Source organism: Ochotona princeps, chromosome 21, assembly GCF_030435755.1.
Source record: "Ochotona princeps isolate mOchPri1 chromosome 21, mOchPri1.hap1, whole genome shotgun sequence".
Taxonomy (NCBI): Eukaryota; Metazoa; Chordata; class Mammalia; order Lagomorpha; family Ochotonidae; genus Ochotona; species Ochotona princeps.
Genome location: NC_080852.1, coordinates 15,970,007 through 15,983,030, shown reverse-complemented (window position 1 = coordinate 15,983,030; position 13,024 = coordinate 15,970,007).

The window sequence follows — 13,024 nt, the reverse complement described above, 5'->3', positions numbered from 1 at the left end:
AAAAATTCTCTGAGTTTCACCATTTTGAGCACCAAAACAAAACTTACTTTAGCATTCCATTTGTTTCCAAACTTGGATGTACCCTAACAAAGCTGCAATATTGCTTGTCCCTAAGGTAAATACGCACAGCATGTCTCAGTTCTGGTCCTTTTCACATGTTTGCTATTTATTCCTTCTGTTTACAGATATCCTGAAGCAAGGATTTTGATCTGCTACAGTAAATAGAGCATGAAAATCAGGTCTGGTTTGCAGTATACCCTAGACATTAACCCTACATCAGCTTCTGCAGGCTTCATCTCACCAGGAAGGAGCAGTGAGTAATTAACTCTTTTTCCCTTTTCACAGTGGCTTGACCTTCAAGAGATTGAGAAACATCATGTAAATGTTCAGAAATAAATATGGCTTGCCACATCAGGAGTCACTGGAGACATTTCTCTGCACATGAATTAAGCATGAATAGCACGGTGAGGAAGAGCAGGCATTTGAACTTTGCCTGGACTGGAGTAAAAACTCTGTATCTCGGCGTCACTAACAGAAACATGGGAATTATAGCAGGAACTTCTGGGGCTGCCGTTGTGGCCCAGTGGAGTAAGCCACCACTGGCAACACTGACATTCCACCTGAGAGAATTGGTTCAAATTCCAGCTGCAAAATGTCTGGTTCACATGGAAGACCTCAACGGAGTTCCTGGCTCCTGGCTTTGGTCTGGCCCAGCCTCTAAAATTGTAGCCATTTGCAAAATAACCCGGTGTATAGAAGACTTCTGTCTCTCTTTCTCATTTGGTTTGCTCTTCAAACAAAATACTTTTAATAAAAGAAACTACTTCATAGAATCATTAAAAGGGATCAACCAGATTCTATGGGTAAAACTCTTAACATCATGCCTGGCATTTCTTAGGAACTTGGCAAATTTAACCATTACTACTATTTTATTGAGGCTAGCAGGCACCTCGGAGGTTCAAAATTGTATGGCCTATGTTTTGTGTAAGATGCTCAGAAGAGGGACAAGCATTTAGAATAGTAGTGAGGATGCCATTAGAGCTGTCTGCTTCCATATCAGAGGGCTTGGTTTGATTCCCAGCTCTACTTTTTTTTAAAGATTTATTTATTATTTTTTATTGCAAAATCAGATATACAGAGAGGAGGAGAGACAGAAAGGAAGATCTTCCATCCAATGATTCACTCCCCAAGTGACCCACAACGGCCAGAGCTGCGCCAATCTGAAGCCAGGAATCCAGAGCCTCTTCTGGGTCTCCCACGTGGGTGCAGGGTCCCAAAGCTCTGGGCTGCTCTCGACTGCTTTCCCAGGCCGCAGGCAGGGAGCTGAATGGGAAGCAGGGCTGCTGGGATTAGAACTGACATCGATATGGGATCTTGGCACCTTCAAGGAGAGAACTTTCAGCCACGGCACCGGGCCCCCAGCTCTACTTCTAATGTGCGCTTGGGAAAGCAACAGATGATAGCTCGAGTACTTGGCTATCTGCCAACAAAGTGAAACTCCTTGATTGTGTTCCTGGCTCCTAACTTCAGCCTGGCTCATGGCCCAGCTCTCGTCATCTTCCTGAATTTCAAGTAAAATGAAAATAAATAAATGACATTTTTACAAAATATGCTCAGAAGGTACCATTTGAAAGGGCATGGAATTAATCATAGTTTCCCGTTAAGGGGGAAAGCAATGTTCCCTTACTGCTTAGTGACTGCTTCTTATCACACAATTAGATTCTTAACTCTTCCATCTCTGGAAATTACTTCCATCATGATAACGTTACTGATTCTTCTCATGGGGACAGTACCACTGTTGAGTTGCCAAACTCTAGGCTCCACCGCAAAAGTGGTCAGCAACCTTCCTACCAAAGGCCAGTGTTTCTCTCCACGGCTCCCAGGGGAAGAGACTCATGCCAAACAAGCAAACGGCTTCACCAGATGCTAAGCCATTCTGCGAAGCAAATGTCACATGTCAGAAAAATAAACAAGAAAGTTCAACTCTTGCACAGATTTCTTTATCAAAGCCAAGATGACTTCAAATAGAAATCGGCTGCGCTATTGGAGCTTTTACACCTGTTCCCCTTATTGTAAGATGAACACATTAGGCTTACTCTGCCATTGTTCTTTTTCATCTTGACTTGTTTTGTCCTTAGCTGAAAAGCTTTATTTCTAACAAACTAACAAACCAGTGCAGAAGGTGAAAAGACAGAGGTCACATGATTATAACTGCAAGCACAATACAGTGGAGGGAAGAAAGAAACAGGGCACTTCATATGCAGAAAGATATGCCAGATTTTAAAGTCATTGAATAGGGTGATTACATATACTTCCCAAAGGCTGTTTCAAATGAGTATTTCAGATTATGGCTTTCATTAGAAATACAGCTGAAAGAATTGAAATGTGATAAAGTAACATTATTTTCTTCATTCAGCACATGAAAAATAATCAAACCTTTTTCAAGGCAGCCTATGGGAAATGACACCAGATGGGCCATCTGGGATCCAGTCCCAGCTATCATATTAAGTGTAGAGACCTGAGCTTGTTACTCTCAGGACCTATGTACATCATATGTAAAATGCAGAAGCAGGGCTTGCTTGTGTCTAATATCCCACATCTGCTATCTGTTATCACCTGAAATGACAATGTGTTCACCCTGGAAGAAAGAGTTGAGATTATTATTTGACTAAATGGGGAAAGGGAAAGGGAAAACATGTTCCAAAGAAACCTTTCCATTTTGACATATTCATGTTTTTTCTTTAAAAAAAATCACCATGTTAAAATTGCTTTAAACTCTCAGATTCTTTTTTCTAAAAATAACTATGCAATGAAACAAGTTTTCATGAACTCAAAATTTTGACATGCTACCCTCTAGTGGTGACTGGGCACTACTTCAATAATTCTACCTGGAAATGCATTCAGTTCTTCTATTCATAATACAAGGAGTAAGGAGAGATTTCATTTAAGTTTTAATTATAGGCAGTCCAGCACAAACGGCAGCTCAAAGAGCTGGGACTATGGATTTCAAATGCATGGTTTCCTACAGTCCTCTCCAAACCAACTACATCAGGCTCATTGAGAAAGAGGCCCCCCAAAACTGTGTGGTTTAACAGAGAACTCGGTGGACTCTTAAGCATGCTGAAACGTGAAATCCACTCTTGCAGCCTCCTGGAAACTTTAACGGAGATTTTAACTTTATCATAAATCTACTGTGTGGCTAGGAAGCTATCCTCTTTCAGCTGCAGAGAGATATAAGTGCAAATTCTATTTTCTTAATCTAAAGGTTTGAAACAGGTGCAGTAAACACACCATTTGTTGTTCCCTGTCAACTCTGGCATGCAGATCACGTTCTTCAGCACAGAATATAAGGCACTCCATGGTCCAGATTCCACATTTCCAGTCATCGGTTCTTCATAGTCCCACAGCCCTCTCTCTCTGCCTCCACTGCATACTGACACCATCATCATCACTATACTCTTTTCAATATCTAACAACCTGTGCAATTAGTTTTTGCATTTTAAAATATGCTACTCATTTTACATGGAATATTCCTGCACCTAGCTTACACTTTCTAGAACATTATTGTTTTCAATGAATACCAACAGAAATGAAGAAGATAACACTGCATAATGTTGAAATAACAATAACAACCAGAAAAAAAAGCGAAAAAGGTTTTCTTTTGCAGTTTAGCCACTTTCCCCAGGTCATCCAGTATAGCTATACAATCTGAATGAAAACAATTATTTTCGCTACACACGATGAGGCTACAGAAATGTTTACACTGGTCATTGCCTCTTCCAAACCTACTGGAAGCCCAGAAGCTGTTTCTATTTTACCTAAGTTTAGACATAATTGAGAAACAGAAGAAAGATAAAATTCAAATTGTCAACTTTATTTCTGACAAAACCTGGTTGGAGAACACAGCTTAGGAGGATGACGAAAAATGTTCCTGATAATATTTTTCCCAACTCCTGGGTCTTGGGTTCCCATCAACAGAAAGGTTAAGTGCTATAGAGCAGATGCACCAACTCAGAACTGCCGTCCAACATTACTTTGGGGTTAAGAGGGACTAAAAGGAGTCATATTTCAATTTTTGCAGTTTTTAGTAGACCAATTGTCCTCCATTTAGAAAATGAGCAAAGCTGTCTCCAGCAAACCCCAGCTGTGTAGGAATTCTGGCACGGCCCCTGTGTGGAAGTGATACATGAGATGAATAGACTTGCTAAGCTTCAGAATGTACTTTTCCGCAGCGAGAGTTTTTTGTTGCTGGAGTGCAGTCTGTTCTGCTCTGAGCTGGCGGGACTGGGTCCATCTGCTGGCTTCTCATACAAGATGCCACTTTGGACAACTAAAGAGGAGATGACACAGCTAAATACAGAAGTAAAACTTCAGTTATTGAAGAAACAAAGAGAGGCTCTTTCACTTTAATGACATTTTTATTAGACAATTATCAAGTCACAGGGTTGAACATTTTGCCTGTATTCTTTTTCAACCAGGAACGTTTGCCAAACTATAGTACCACAACCAGGATGCATACATTGATACATCCCATTGATCTTATTTCAATTTTCCCAGTTTCACTTGTACTTATCTCTACCACCTGTGTTGACACTGTCTCTAAAAGTAAAAATATTGTTGAAATATATATATATGTATTTCAACAGCACTACAGCCAAGACACTGAATCCACCACAACATGGATTTTTCCTGTTTCTCTCTGACAACCTCTTCCACTTTACTCTGGTTGGGATGAATCTGCCTTGAAGATATAAAGGATTCAAACCTATACATTAAATTCCAATCAAGGATAGACAGTCTTTGTAACAAATAACATCAGAGTAATTGTATGTCCAGAAGTAACCCGATCTCCTCGCAACAACTAATTTGCTCTGCATATCTGAATTTTGTTTTTAAAAGTCGTTGCTATGAAAACGAGTATTCTAATAAACACGAAGCTTGCTGTTAATTTTTCCTTTTTTTCCTTGTCACAGGACTCTCACATAGACCAAGTTTGAAAGTCAAAGTACTGAGTTTTGCTTTATTGACAGTGCTTTGGGTGTTAAATCTAAAGATACTTTCACCAGCCCTAGTTTGGTAATTTGATCTCTTCTTGTAAATTTGTGTTTTTCTCTTTTTTTTTTTTTTTTTGCTATCTATGTGCTTATTTATGTAAGGGGAACAGATTCAATGTATTCTGAGTAAAAAGTGTTAAGAACGTGATGATCATTTTTACTCTCTCCTTTGCTCCCAACTTGCCTCTTCCTTTCTTATTTTTCTTCTAAATTTTGTGATGGCATACTTTTAATTCACTTTATCATCTCAACGTTAATCCACCACTAAATAAACAATTCAACAATCGTAAACAGAAAGACCACTGCTCCTCAGGGAGCAATAAACAATAACAATAATCCAACCTCAATATATCAATTTCACTCATGCCCATTACATTTTTTGTATGTATTGGTTACCACAATTTAGAGAGAATTTACAACGTGTCTTTTGTGAACTGTCTTATTTCACTAAGAATAATGGTCTGCAGTGCATTCATTTTGTCACAAAAGACAGGATTTCATTCTTTAAAATTCTTCTCCAACTAGTCAAAAGAATCAAAAGGGACAGAATTCTCCCAAACTCCACTAAATCAGTAAGCATGACACATGACAAATTGAAAAATAAAAGCCATATAAATATCTCAATAGATGCAAAGAAGGCACTTGATGAAATATAACATCCTTTCATGATAATAAAAAAATAAAAAGTTTCAGCAATTTGGGTACAGATGAAACCTGCCTCCACACAATCAAGGCAACGTATGGCATTCCTGTAGCCAGCATCCTACCAAATGGGGAAAAGCCACAGATATTTCCACTAACAACCAGAACAAAGAAGCTTACTTTTAACATTATTTCTCAAGATAGTTCTGGAGGTATTAGCCTGGGTCATTAGGCAAGACAAAGAAATCAATGAAAAAAGACAAATTATTCCTGATTGCAGATGACAAGATCCTCTACATATGGAACCAAAAGACTTCACCAAGAGACTACCGAGACTAAAACAGATTTTCACAACGTGGAAGGAAATAAAGGCAGCAACAATCCATAGTATTGCACACACACACAAACTGTGACATGGCCATCAGCTGCAGGGAGATGCATAAATCTTGATACATATGCAAGATAACGTTTGAACCCACCATCATGAGAATGGGCAGGTGAAAATTCACCCCATCAGTATGGAACATAAACTCCTACTTCTGAAAGCAACACAGAAGCTGAAGTAAAATGAATGAAATCCACAGAAATTTAGAAAAAAGAACGTTAAAATAGCCCATCAGGGAAATTTTCATAACTTAATGAACCTACAGAAGCAACAGAATTCAGTCTCAGCCTAAGATGAGGCCCTGGTTGAAGATTCAAACCATTCAAATCACAGAGGGGAGAGAATTAGTGCCTGGAAAGTAAGAGAATGCAAAAAGAAAGAAAAAATCGCACATGGAGAATAAAAAACAATAGAATTGCCTGAAAAAGACTTAATTATTTCTAAATGCTTAATAAATGAAAACAAGTAGAAAAGACAAAGCATAAAGGAATATAAATAGAACAGATTAGAAAATTGACAGGAATCATTAATTAAAATTTGAAACGTACCAAAAAAATTTTTTAAAGATTTATTTGCTTTTTTATCAGAAAGTCAGATATTCAGAGAGGCAGAGAGATAGAGAGGAAAATCTGTCCACTGATTTACTCCCCAAGTGGCCGCAATAGCCGGAGCTGAGCCAATCCGAAGCCAGGAGCCAGGAGCTTCTTCCAGGTCTTCCACATGAGTGCAGGGTCCCAAGGCTTTGAACTGTCCTCGACTGCTTTCCCAGGCCACAAGCAGGGAGCTGCTGGGATTAGAACCATTGCCCATATGTGATCCCAGTGTGTTCAAGGCGAGGACTTAAGCCACTAGGCTACCACACTGGGCCCCAACTCACGTGTCGCTGCAATGGCTCTTAGCACTAGCACAGGCATGTCCACTCTCAGAGGCCAGGGCGCTGTGTTCTCTTCTCTAACCCTGCTGCCTGCTCTGCTCATCCACTCCAGCGTGGTAGTCAACATCAGTGTGAAAGAGGCACGTGCATCTGTGTGTGGATGACTGACTAGACCCCTCCTGCCATGCAGATACCCTGTTTCTTTTCCATCAGAATTGTGTTATATGCACTCCAGGACATGTGGACTTCACTTACGACCATCTTTCACAGAGCTTTCTGGAATACAGATGCCCTGTCAAATCTGCTCTGCCCACGAGCTCATAGTGAACTAAAAATAGCTTTTGCTGTCTGTATAGCTTTTCTTATTTGTATTCTAAGTAGAATCATTTCGGCAGCCGCAGGAAGCTCTTCCTATTTGCATTTATTTTGTCCAAAGAAAATATATGGTTCACATGACTGCTGTGCTTCAAAGGAATAATCAAAATACAAAATTGCTTGAACTATAAAGACAGGAGCTCCAAAAACCTATCATAAGGAAAAAAAACTGAAGGCACATTTGGAACATACATACAAGATTTTTCTACCATGGTTTGTATCCACTTTCATCACTAAAGCACTACTGGAAAGGAATTCTGAAAATAATAACTTGATTCCTTCCAAAATTTTACTTTTTTGACTGTGTGAACCAGAAACTAAGTCCATGTTGCAGTACTGTTTTCATTTGGGGTAGATAATAAGAACACAGAATATGATACTTTCGAAACTAATACTAGGTATTTGTCTTTCTACTTTCTGAGAAAGACTTTGGATCAACAACACCCTATTAATGAGATGAGAAGACTGTTGAGTCTCATTTAAAAAGCTATGGCTGGCTAACATATTGAGTTAACCAGACTTCTTACCTGGCCTTGATGAAGGCTTGTTGTTAAATGAAATATTATATACTTGGATGGACATTTTTGGTGATAGAAAATACATGGCTTTGATGGCAGTGTAACTGTTAACTAATCTACACAGAAAGTGAAGTAGATTTCATTAACTGGCCCAATTTATAAAAACTTCAGTGCTATCAGTAGGCAATGACTTTCATTTTTTGAACTGCTTCTGTTTGAGTTTTCTATTAAATATTCAGTCCACACAGTTGGTAACAATCGGTCAGTTATATAAGAACGCTTGGTGGAGTGTGTGTGTGTGTGTAAACTATTTCATAAAGAACGTTAGCACCCTCTCCTGGATCTTTTTTTGAGGCTGTAATGACACTATTCTGACCATCTTTACAATAAACAATCTCAATATTTGTGTCATTTGTTTCTAATGAAAGTACAACCTCTGCATCATTTAATTATTATGTATCTCTCAGAAGCACTGATAAGTGCTGGAAATAAACAGCATTTCATTGCCAAACATTATCCACTGGGAGTAGGCTTAAGCAAAAAAATGCTGCTTCTGCATGTCTCAGCATGCATGGCTCCCGTGATTTTAAAGCATACAGAGCAATGCAAAGAGGAAGGGAACACAAGGACACACCAGGAGAGCAGACTGGCACATTTTTCTCCCAGCTGCCAGTGCTTAAGAAAAATGTGCCCCCTTGAATGCTGTCATTAAATTATATTTCTTTACAAAAGCAGACATCTCTAAAACCTGACTCCCCAGAGCCCTCCTTGAGCTTTCGTTAATGCCATCTTATGGGGACAATGAGCGAAATGTGGTTGCACTTGTTTGATGCATTTACTCACACACTCATTCATTCATTTTTCTAGAAATAATTAATGAGCATCTCTACGTACCAGGCACATTTCTAGGTGCTAGACTGACAAGGAAAAGATTCGAGTTCATGAACACAGAGAGACCACATTTGCAACGAGAGGAGAAGTATACAGATAATATGTGAGATGATAATAAAATCTATACAGAAAAGTAAGAGTAAATGAGATTTTTTTTTTTTAAAAAAAAGTGTAGATGCAAAAGTAATGGTATTTTGGCCAGTGGTTAGAAAAGTCCTTTGAATAGACTTACAGATAGTAAAGGTTTTAGAGGTGGGGAAGCTTTTACCTGCCAAAGGCCACTTAGATATACACAATATCATTGGTGAGCCAAACAAAATGTTCAACTTAAAAACTTGTCTCCTATAGATTTATTGCACCTCAACTTCCACCTATGGTTGTGTTGGTAGGGCCAGACCAAAAGACTGTGGGCCTTATCTCATCACGAGCCGGAGAGTCCCCACCCGTGGTAGACCTTGCAGCTGTTTAGAGAAGGTGTACAGCAAGCAGGTAGAGAGAGCAGTGTGTGGGAGCCCTTGAGGCAGTACTCTTCATTTGCTGGAAATCCTCCCAGTGCTATCTAGGGCCTCCGTGTGTCACCACTGTGTGCAAGCCTCCTTAAGCTAAGAAATTCAAAAACTTGGAAGTAATTCTTTAAACCAGCCACTGGTAAGTTCTAAAACTGTAATTTATACACCATCCTTCGCTTCATCATTATTGTCAATGCTAGCAGAGATAACCATGCAGCACGGAACCTGCTAAGTTCAGCAAAAAGTGCACTAACGGAGAAAGGGGAAAATTATGTTTGTCAAGGAAACTGGAATTCTTCTTACAACATTTACATATACAATTGATCACAAGTATTGAATTGAAACTGTCTTCTAGTGCCCAGTGCTATGGCTCAGTGGCTAAATCCTTGCATTACAAGCACCACAGTCCCATATGGGCACCAGTCTGTGTCCTAGCTTCTCAACTTCCCACCCAATTCCCAGTTTATGACCTCAGAAAGCCAACTGAAGATTGCCAAAACCCTTGGACCATGGGGAACAGCCAGAAGAAGTTTCTCGCTCCTGGGTTCAGACCAGCTCAGCTCTGTCCATTGTGCCACTTGGGGAGTGAACCAGCTGTAGGCTCTTTGTCTCTGTCTCTCCTCTCTTGAGATCTGCTTTTCCAAGAAAAATTAATAAATCTTAAAAAGAAAAAGAACTATCTTCCAAATACTTACCAAAAAATTTAATGTGAATAGAAAAGCGTCATTTTATGTGTGGTCTGGAGAAACCCACTTTTCCTCTGCAAACCTCAGATATTGCAAAATGAAGGAATTAAGTAAATTAATATTTTAAAAATTTAAGCCCTCTGGGTAATCCTAGAGCTACACACCTTAAAAAAAAAGATCCTGATTGAACTGTAGATTTATTCTGTTCAGAACAACCAGGAATTTGACTCTCAAGTTTATTTACAGTTCACTTACAAAGTTGAGTAGTTAAGGCCTCTGTCTGTAGATGGAGTGCGACAATCAGTACACTCCATCCATCTTAGGGCTATCTTAAAATGTTGTACCTCAAGAGCATTGCTTTCCCAAACTCCTGACTGCTTGGGATATTTTCAAGAAGCTTCGGGTCTAACCCCATCATCTGAACCACTACTGGTTCCCTTCTTTAGCATGAAGTCTTTTTCCCTCCCTTCATTCCCAAGTCCCATTGGGTCCCCCTTTTCTGGGCCTCAGGGGAAAGTTATTTCCCAGGCTACCCCCAGCGAGTCAGCCTAAATATGATAAGAGGAAAGGTCAGAAGACTATGGGGTACAAGGCACCAGAACAGGAAGGAGAAGGGAACAGAGGAAATATTGCACTCAGCCAATCCTGGCATGAAGAGAAAATGGCCAAAAGCTGGGGCAGAGAAACAGGAATCCAGCCTATGCCTCATGTGGTTTTCTCTGTTCTTGAATTATGTAACAGTGGCTGCCTCACCCACCCTTACAATCTTTCATCGAGATTAAAAACAGCTGGCCAGAGCATTGAAAAGACAGCTATCCGCCCAGAGGGAAAGCGATGTCCCAGAGGCCTTCACCTTGAGAACTGCTAACAACAGTTTCAGCAAGCTCTATTCTAAGAAATGCCACATCACATAAAAAAAAAATTCTCCTTCCTTTTCTTTGCAGAAATTATCAGAATCCCAAAACATGAGAATGCTGATGCTGTAACATAGCAACATTGACTCTGGACAGTATTGTAACCTCTCAGAATCAGGGTTCAATTGTAAAATGAGGATGGGGATAAGCATCTTATACAGTTGCATGGCAGGTGAGATGGTTTCAGTACATGGCAGCAATTACAATCAAGATGAACATGAAGTGACTGGCTACAAGAAGCCTACAGGATATTTCCATTTAAAGGAGTGCTCTCACTGGAAAATAGTGCTCATTTTAGGTAAAGTATATATAAAATAGGAAATACATTAAATGGAGGAAAAGGTTTCAAGAATGAGAATTCCAATATTTCAGATATTATAGCACTGTAGCATTTAGATATTCAACACATTTATAGTGTGTGCTGAAAAACCTTAATCATACTCTTGTCAATAAGTCTTTGTTTATTCCTCAAGAAGGTCTTATAGAATTCTTACTGGAAACAAATCTATTCTGGGGTAAACTTCAAGGCAGTGACAACATAGGAAAATATATGTTTACAATATTTGATTCGTGGCCAGAATCATTGTGCTTATTAGCTACTAGAATCTGCCTAGTTCCTCAGGGTCAAGGGACACTCGCTGTGTCAGCTATCATCAGGTGAATACTGGAACAAATATCGTTTTGATGAAAACTACCTCTATATTTAGAGATCAGATGCCATTGTTGAAATGTAACTATTAACTCTCTATTAGTGAATGAGTTTTTGATCCTTAGTCCTGTTTGTTCCTCTTCCTTTATTCATTTGCTATCTACAGAGGTAGACTCATTAGTAATAACATGTGCACAGTCTACCTCCCCACACCAAAAAGATAGTTAACACAAAATTCTTGGGAAAAAAAATCTAAGTTTTTTTCTGAACACAGTCTTTTGGAAGAAAAAAAAAAGCACTTCATGAAATAGAAAATGAAAAGGAAAATGAAAAAGGCCAGACCATCTGTAAAAACATGTTCAATTCCTCTAATAAGTAAAGATACGGAAAAATCAAGAAATTTAGAGAGAACAGTTTCAGCTAGCAGATTAAAGAAATCCAAAATGAGTGAAAAAGTCTAATGAATGAAGCTGTAGGAAAACAGGCACTTTCATATAAGACAGTGGTCGTGTGATCTTTTTAAAGGTAACTGTCATGATTTTCATCAATATTTGAAAAAAATTGGGGCAGGCACTTGGTTTAGGAGATAAGACGCAAGATAAGAGGTGCACAATCCATATTAAGCTACCTAAGTCAGTTGCCCAACCTGAGTTCCTAACTGTGGCCGCCCATTCCTGGACCTTTGGAATCAACAATGATAGCTCAAATAGTTAAGTCCCTGCCATCCATACGGGAAATCAGCTTTTAGTTCTTAACTCCCAACACCAGATCCCACCCAGCCTCAGCCCTCCCTGACATGTGGAGAACAGATCACTGTGTGGGAACTCCATGTCTGTCATCAACAAATAAACTTTGTTCCAGAACTTACAATGCAAGGATTTATATTGTCAATACCCTTACCCAAATAAATTCTCGAGCACACTGGCAACAATTATTATATTTTGTCACAACAACAGCAGTACAAATGAACAATGTATATGACTGCTGATAAAGAATCATAAACAGTACATATTCACACATGAGAACATTTATAGTACTCTTCTCTCTTAAATTTCTTTTTCATGTGGTGTGTTGAATGCTTTGCTGCAGGGCACAAAGAATGCAGTAGAGTGCAAATAACAAACTATGGTTAGATTTTAGTTTCAAAAACCTGGACCCTGACATAAACAGAATACTTGGAAACCTCCGCATAATTAAGGGAGCCTTAGCTATCTGACACTATGGATTAAAAATGCTCTGTGTTGCAAGAGGGGAAGAAGCTAGAAGAAAAACAGGCACATGCCTTAGAAATGAACCTTCTAGGTAAGTGAATCCAAAGATGGGAGTCCACAGATAATTTTGCCAATGAAAACTTGCTTTTTAGTGAATTGCTCATAAAATGACAAGGATTCCAGTTTTGATAGTTTTCTGGTACAGTGCCAAGAGAGTAGAGCTCTGCGTGGTGTAACTAGAACATGAAGAGAGTCTGCAAGATGGTTTTCCAAAAGCAGGGTGCCGCTAACTTTCCTGTGTCTGAGAAGAACATAA